This window comes from Ascaphus truei, chromosome 3, assembly GCF_040206685.1.
Source record: "Ascaphus truei isolate aAscTru1 chromosome 3, aAscTru1.hap1, whole genome shotgun sequence".
NCBI classification, from domain to species: domain Eukaryota; kingdom Metazoa; phylum Chordata; class Amphibia; order Anura; family Ascaphidae; genus Ascaphus; species Ascaphus truei.
This window is the reverse complement of record NC_134485.1, coordinates 345,476,513-345,483,288: the sequence shown is the minus strand read 5'-3', so window position 1 is coordinate 345,483,288 and position 6,776 is coordinate 345,476,513.

Sequence of the window (6,776 nt, the reverse complement as noted above, 5' to 3'; positions counted from 1 at the left end):
CTCTCCCCCTTCTCCATCTCCCTCTCTAAGGGTAAATATCATCCCAGCACGTCTGGCATTAGCTATGCACATATCACTAATGTATGCCGATGCACTCCCTCAGTAACCACATTTGCTGATGGTGGGGTGTGGAATTAGCACTGACAGCAAGAGGAAACTTCTAGAGAGACAGCATCTCGTCTCCCACTGACCTTTTCATGCAAGCGGAGATACAAAGGCAGGAGGTGGGCCTCACATAAGAAATGATCTGACCCTGTACATTGGCATGGTACCCCCTGCAAACATCCAGTTTGGTTTAAGTTTAGTGCCTCTTTGGCTGTAGAGTTACAGACCAAATGTGATATTCTGTGGTGTTAGTTAACTCCAAGTGACTGGTTTACGAAGCAGTGTTTTCCAATCTTATAATACAGCAGCCATACATTTATAGGGGTCCATGTTTACTTTTTATCCATGTTAAGAGTGACACACTGTACTCATTTGCATATCATTACCCAGAATCCCTTGCAGCAGTGGAAGCACTGTTTGCCAAGCAATAATGGGGAAAGACAGGGTTGCAGGCCTGCCGGTGACAGGCAAATGCACCACAAGTGGTATTTTTATTTACTCAATCTCAAGAGATTTTAAAATGTATTGTGACTCAGTAGAACCCCTTAAAATGTATTTTGACTTCATCAAACCCACCCAACATAGCATTGTTGTGGTAGCGCTTATATTTAGAAATAACAGCTTTTTTTTAATATATTGTAGTTTATTTCTAGCATTGCAGTATAATATTTAATTACTTTTTTTTTTTTCTTATAATGATTACATAAAATGAAATGTCAAGAAATAAAATGACTGGGAATATTAAGAGTAAAATAATCCACCGTAACCAACTTTTTCTCAGGGAACCCCAGAACACAGCGGGAAACCAGGGCCAGGTCCCCAGAGCTCCGTTACCAAAATTAGTAATGGATGTTATTTTCCCTGCGGTTAACGCATGTCCGTAAAACTAATTATATGTAAAAACAACATCCCAGTCCTATTTAAGTAACGGAATCGGTGACTTGTATATTTCCCCTAACACTCCTTTATACAATACGTGGTGAGATACCCGTGTACAGCACTGAACACACCTGTGATACCTGAGAAATATGCTAATTGGGATATGCATAGTATATTCAGATGCATCTTTCTCTAGCGTTATAACTAAGGTCTGTTATAGTTAACACGAGGCTGTTTCCAGCCCAAAACAAGACTTCATGCTGTGTTATTGAGCTTTGAAGATGCACGTTAAAGCCGCATTGCATGAAATGGTGGCTGGGAAGCAGGGAATCTCCTGAGCACAACCGCATTAATTTCAGCTCCGGGCATTCCCTGCTTCCCGAGATACTTACCTCTGTAGATGTTGCCGGTGCTCCATGGATGACGTTGCAACTTCCTATTGGCTGTTGTCCCACAGGAGATTTAAGCCTCCATTTTGTTTACCACGCCAAGCATGCTATCAGCAGCACATACTGTACAAATCGGGCCAGATTTCCCAATAGGCCCGGGCCTAGAGTGGCATAATTTGGGAGTGGCAACATTTCTGTTTTTTGTTTCTTAATTTCCCTCTGTGCTGGAAAGACCTTATAAATTGTGCTTGTCTGAAACATCTCTTCCTACAGCGTCCCGTGATAGTGGCGCAGGAATGCTAAATGGTGTTGTGTTGCCATGACAACGTAACGTCACATGGCATCACGACGTTACATGGTGTCATGTTCCGATGACAACATGACACCGCGACATCATAACACTAAGTCGGCTGAGTTGGAGATAAGTGCCTAGGGGCGGCAAAATTGTAAAACGTCCCTGCCTATGGACGCAGGTTTCTTGGGAAGTAAGGGGTCCCCGGAGCTCAAGTTAACATGGTTCAGCTCCGGAGACCCCCTGCTACCCATCTATAGGGACAGAAAACGGGCGGAACTGCTCCTTTCAGGCATAACGTGACTCAGCTCTGTGAATCTGGACCATAGTGCTAAAATGGAACAATCTATCCTTTTTAATGTAATTCTTGTCTTATAATAATATCCTATATAGCGATGGCTGGTCCAGCTATCTCTCTACCTTCCCTGTCATGTAAGTTCTATTAAGACACAGACAGTGACAGGCCATCCTATGGGGTTTTCCCCCTCATGCTGACTTCCTGAGTGACAGAGTGGTGGAGCATATACTGGGCCCTCCCTCTTTGAGCTACAGGAAGGAAGTGCCTAAATTATAGTATGAAGTTCAGCCCGTAGGGGTGGGTCCTTCAGTTAGTGATTGGGGTTCGACTATCCCTTCATGGGTAGGAACTCCAAGCTATCCTCCCGGCTGGGAGTGAGATATGTGCTCAGTCCCCCATGGGCTGAGGCATTAAACTAATCCAGAAAGGCCTCACCATTACCCGCAGGCCAGTACCATCCAGAAGCCAGGGATTATTTTATCAACTGGAGCATACGCTGTATCAACACCAGCAGTGGCTGCTGTAATAAAGACTTTCTACATTTATACTGCTGGCTCCGCGGCAGTCTGTGTGGAGGGAGGTATTAAAAGTAAGGACTGTCATAGCGGGGACCGCCTTCAGCCTTGCTGAGGTCCCCTATGTCTGGGGGCGCTGACACCAAGAAGAAAGAACCAGAGGAATCCCCAAAAGTCTACCTGGCTTCCCCTACTACATCGCGGGTACCTCAGTTCTCCTGTACCTCACAGGTAACCAGAACTACACCTAGCAATAGCCATGATAAGATCTCCCAGGGTGGGGGGGGGGGGGGGGAAAACATGTGCTACACCTATGTAAAAAAAAGTTTCACTTTCCAGCGGGAGCTAAAATGCATGTTTAGTTAGTGGCAGCGAATTGGTTAACAAAAACAAGGATGTTATACTTCTTATAAGCGATGAACCCATCTCATAACAAATGGGATAAACTAAGAGAAAATGTCTGAATTTCAGTCTTCAGAATCTTCTTGAATTCAGGCCTCTATGCCTCAAAATATTTGGGGCTTATAGGTGCAAAAGTAATTCAAAAAAGAAAAAAAGATCTATTCCAAATTTCAGGGAATAAAAGCCCAATATTACATATTTCAATTTTCCAAACAAAGCAATAGATGTGATATATTTGCCTATGATCTTTATTAAGGAGCTTTGTTATTATAATATGCTTTTAGGTAAAGCACATTACAGAGGGGATTCTAATGTGCCAATAAATAAGATACATAGATACACATCATGCAGCCGTAACGACCTAAGCTTTAGAACGTTAACTGATCAGAGTTAACCTGTAGCACTGACGGGATTATCACCCATAGAGGTCATTTAATGGTGGTAAAAAAACATAACATTGTATTATCAGGGTCCACAGACAAAGTGGGCACTGACTCAATGTGTTTATATGGCATTCTTCTGCTACTTCCTCAAAACACATTTTATTTCTGAGTTGTATGCCTTTTAAATACAAGAGTGGAAGTAATACAATACTTTTATTATTATTTTGAGCTGAAATATTTGAAATAACGTTTACCTGGGGGGGGGGAATACTCCAAGAGAACTATATCTCTGTTTTAGTTATGTCATTGGTTAGAATATGCAGGCTCAGCGGTAACTCAACTCCAACAATGCCTTATTTTCAATATAGTCACATGTCACATTGCAAAGGCTTTTAAATCCCCGGGTGTGCAATAACAGACCATGCCTAAGTCACACTATTAAAGTACAGGGGTTAAGCCTCTCAAACCTTACACATTCCTCCATATGTCTCCTGCTGCTGCCAGACCCCATAGCATTCTAAGATTGGATCCGTCACAGCAAAATGGACCTTCCCTTGCTTGATTTTCATCGGCTAAGTGGATTTTAAACCACTTTTGATATCGTTTTTCAGAGATGAAATTCCAGGCGTGTAGATTTCCCCGAGCCAAGGGGTTTGGTAAGGCTGTGGAGGGATTAGGGAAACTGGCAGACCCCCTACACAGTCTGAACAGCTGCATGTTGGCCTAGAGCAGATACGTATACCCCAACACCAATTATTAACCCCGTTGCTGCTGAAAAACGAGGTTCCCTTCAACAACTTAACAATTAGAGAGCAGTGATTGCAATTGAAAAGGTTTCATTCTGTGACCACAATATCTGATCACTTGTGATCTCTCTTTAAGAGTCATAGGGTTGGATTACCAGTGACAATGAGGTGCTTGGGTCCCAGTGACAATAAGGTCCTTGGGTCCCAGTGACTCAGTGACAATGAGGTACTTGGGTCCCAGTGACAATGAGGTACTTGGGTCCCAGTGACAATTAGGTGCTTGGGTCCCAGTGACTCAGTTACTGCAATTTTCCGGTATCTGTATCTCTGTGAAATGAAAGTGAGATCTTTCAGGTATCTCTATATTATGGTCTCGGTGCTAAACGTGATCTAAGCACCCAATTGTCAGCTTTTGTTTATTTTTATACAGTGCTTGTTTCCACAAAACAAATCGACAGGATTGTAACATAATTAACACAGAGATGCAACGTCATTGCATTGATAAGAGCACTTGACCACAACACCATCAGATTGAGATGGGGATGTAATACGGTATGTGTCTGTACCACTATCCCACCATGAAGCAGGTCTCTTCTTTATATCTGTCAACATAACACCCTGTGCAAAGAAGAACATCCTTCATGGGTAAAATGCCCATTCTACCTCTTCCCTGCAGTGATAAGAACAACCCCAGTGAACCATAGGTCCCTTCTGCATGTGTGTGAAAGAGTCCTGCTGTTGTGGGAGAGACAGGATATGCGCCTCTGCTCAAGCAGTAATTGGGATTTTAGATGCTGTTTCTGCAGAGCAAGCTGGGGCCTTACGGACTTGCTGAGCTGGCGGCACCTGACCGGCCAGGTTGTTTTACACAGACTCGCTGATGCTGGGAGCTGTCCTAAAGCATCTGGAAATTGTTGGAGATAAAAAGAAGACGGTGCTACCGGTTCTACTTCTTAACTTAATAGGCTGTATTCCCTCTCACACGCATGTTTTTCTTATGTAAATGTAACGGTGTTTCCCAGGGCCCCTCTCATACTGACCCCTATGTGAGGAAACTGTCCCCAGTTACATGTCATGTCGTGTGGTGCACCTGCTGGCTTACAGGACTCCTGAGTCTCCCGCTTGATGGTATTGGGGAATTCACCAGGACTGGCCCGTGAGGGAGTGCTGAGATCGTACTCACAGTTGGTACAGCGCCTCCATCTCTTCCAGGTCAACACGACAGCAGGGAGGAGTCTCTGGAAGAGAACCCCTGGGTGCAGCTTCTCCCTGAATGACTCCAGGCTCAGGCGAGAAGGTTCTTTTAATCAAGGCACTCATTATTAACATCTTCATGGGCAGACTGCCCATCATAGCGGCCGGTCTCTAGCCGCACATGTTCAAGGTTGCCCACCTCAAGGAAGTCCCTGGACACCACTCCTAGTCAGGGCCCTAGAAGCTGTCCTTGCTCTTCCCTTACTCTCTAATAGAGTAAGGGGAATAATCTGCCCACCTCTCCCCTAAGGGAGGGCCACAATCTGTGCCAGAGCCCTGGCACTGTGTTGGGTCAGATTGTCACACTGCAACTGACAGTGCACAGGCAGACACAGTCAGAGCAGAACACTAACTTTAGGAAGTGATGCGTATTATATAGCTCCAGGAGGCACCACCCCTATGTCACTGTAAGTGGACACAGAGCATGCTGTCACTTCCTTTGCTACATATTACACCTCACAGGGGATGAGGGCAAAACCTCATGATTACTCCTGGCAAACCTGCCCTCTTAACAGGGTTTACTGCACAGGAGGAGAGAGGCATGTAACCCCAAAATTACACAGGGCTACATAAACATACACTCACCTTTCTGACACACTAAGCTCAGGCTCCAGACTTCAACCCAAATGAACCTACTTGAAATTGTTGTAAAACATCCCTTTAACCCAGGCCTGCACAACACACGGCCTGCGGGCCTGCACTCACTGTGCGGCCCGCGGGGCTTTCTGCTCTCCCCCTCTCTCCCGCGCCCCCCCCCCCCGCGAGCCCGCTGTCACCCTCGAGCCCGCTCTCCCCCTCGCAGGGTAGCAGCGCACTCTAGCATTGAGGCACTTCCTGCCTGCTGCTTGCTAGAGCGTGCGTGCAGTCCTGCCTGCTCTGCTGCCGCCTCCTCCACCGCAAGGTAAGGTAGGGAAGGGGGAGGGGCGAGATGATGTGATTTGAAGTGAAGGGGGGGGCGCGATTTGAAGTGCAGGGGGGGAGCAATTTGAAGTGCAGGGGGGGGTGATTTGAAGTGCAGGGGGGGGGGCGATTTGAAGTGCAGGGGGGGGCGATTTGAAGTGCAGGGGGGGCGGCGATTTGAAGTGCAGGGGGGGGCGATTTGAAGTGCGGGGGGGCGATTTGAAGTGCAGGGGGGGGGCGATTTGAAGTGTGGGGGGGGCGATTTGAAGTGCGGGGGGGCGATTTGAAGTGTGGGGGGGCGATTTGAAGTGCGGGGGGGGCGATTTGAAGTGCGGGGGGGGCGATTTGAAGTGCAGAAGAGGGTGATTTGAGATGAAGGGGGGTGATTGGAGGTACAGGGGGGGTGATTGGAGGTGCAGGGGGGTAATTGGAGGTGCAGGGGGGTAATTGGAGGTGCAGGGGGGGTGATTGGAGGTGCAGGGGGGGTGATTGGAGGTGCAGGGGAGGGTCATTGTAGGTGTAGGGGGGTGTTTGGAGGTGCAGTGGGGGTGATTGGAGGTGCAGGGGAGGGTCATTGGAGGTGTAGGGGGGGTGATTGGAGGTGCAGGGGGGA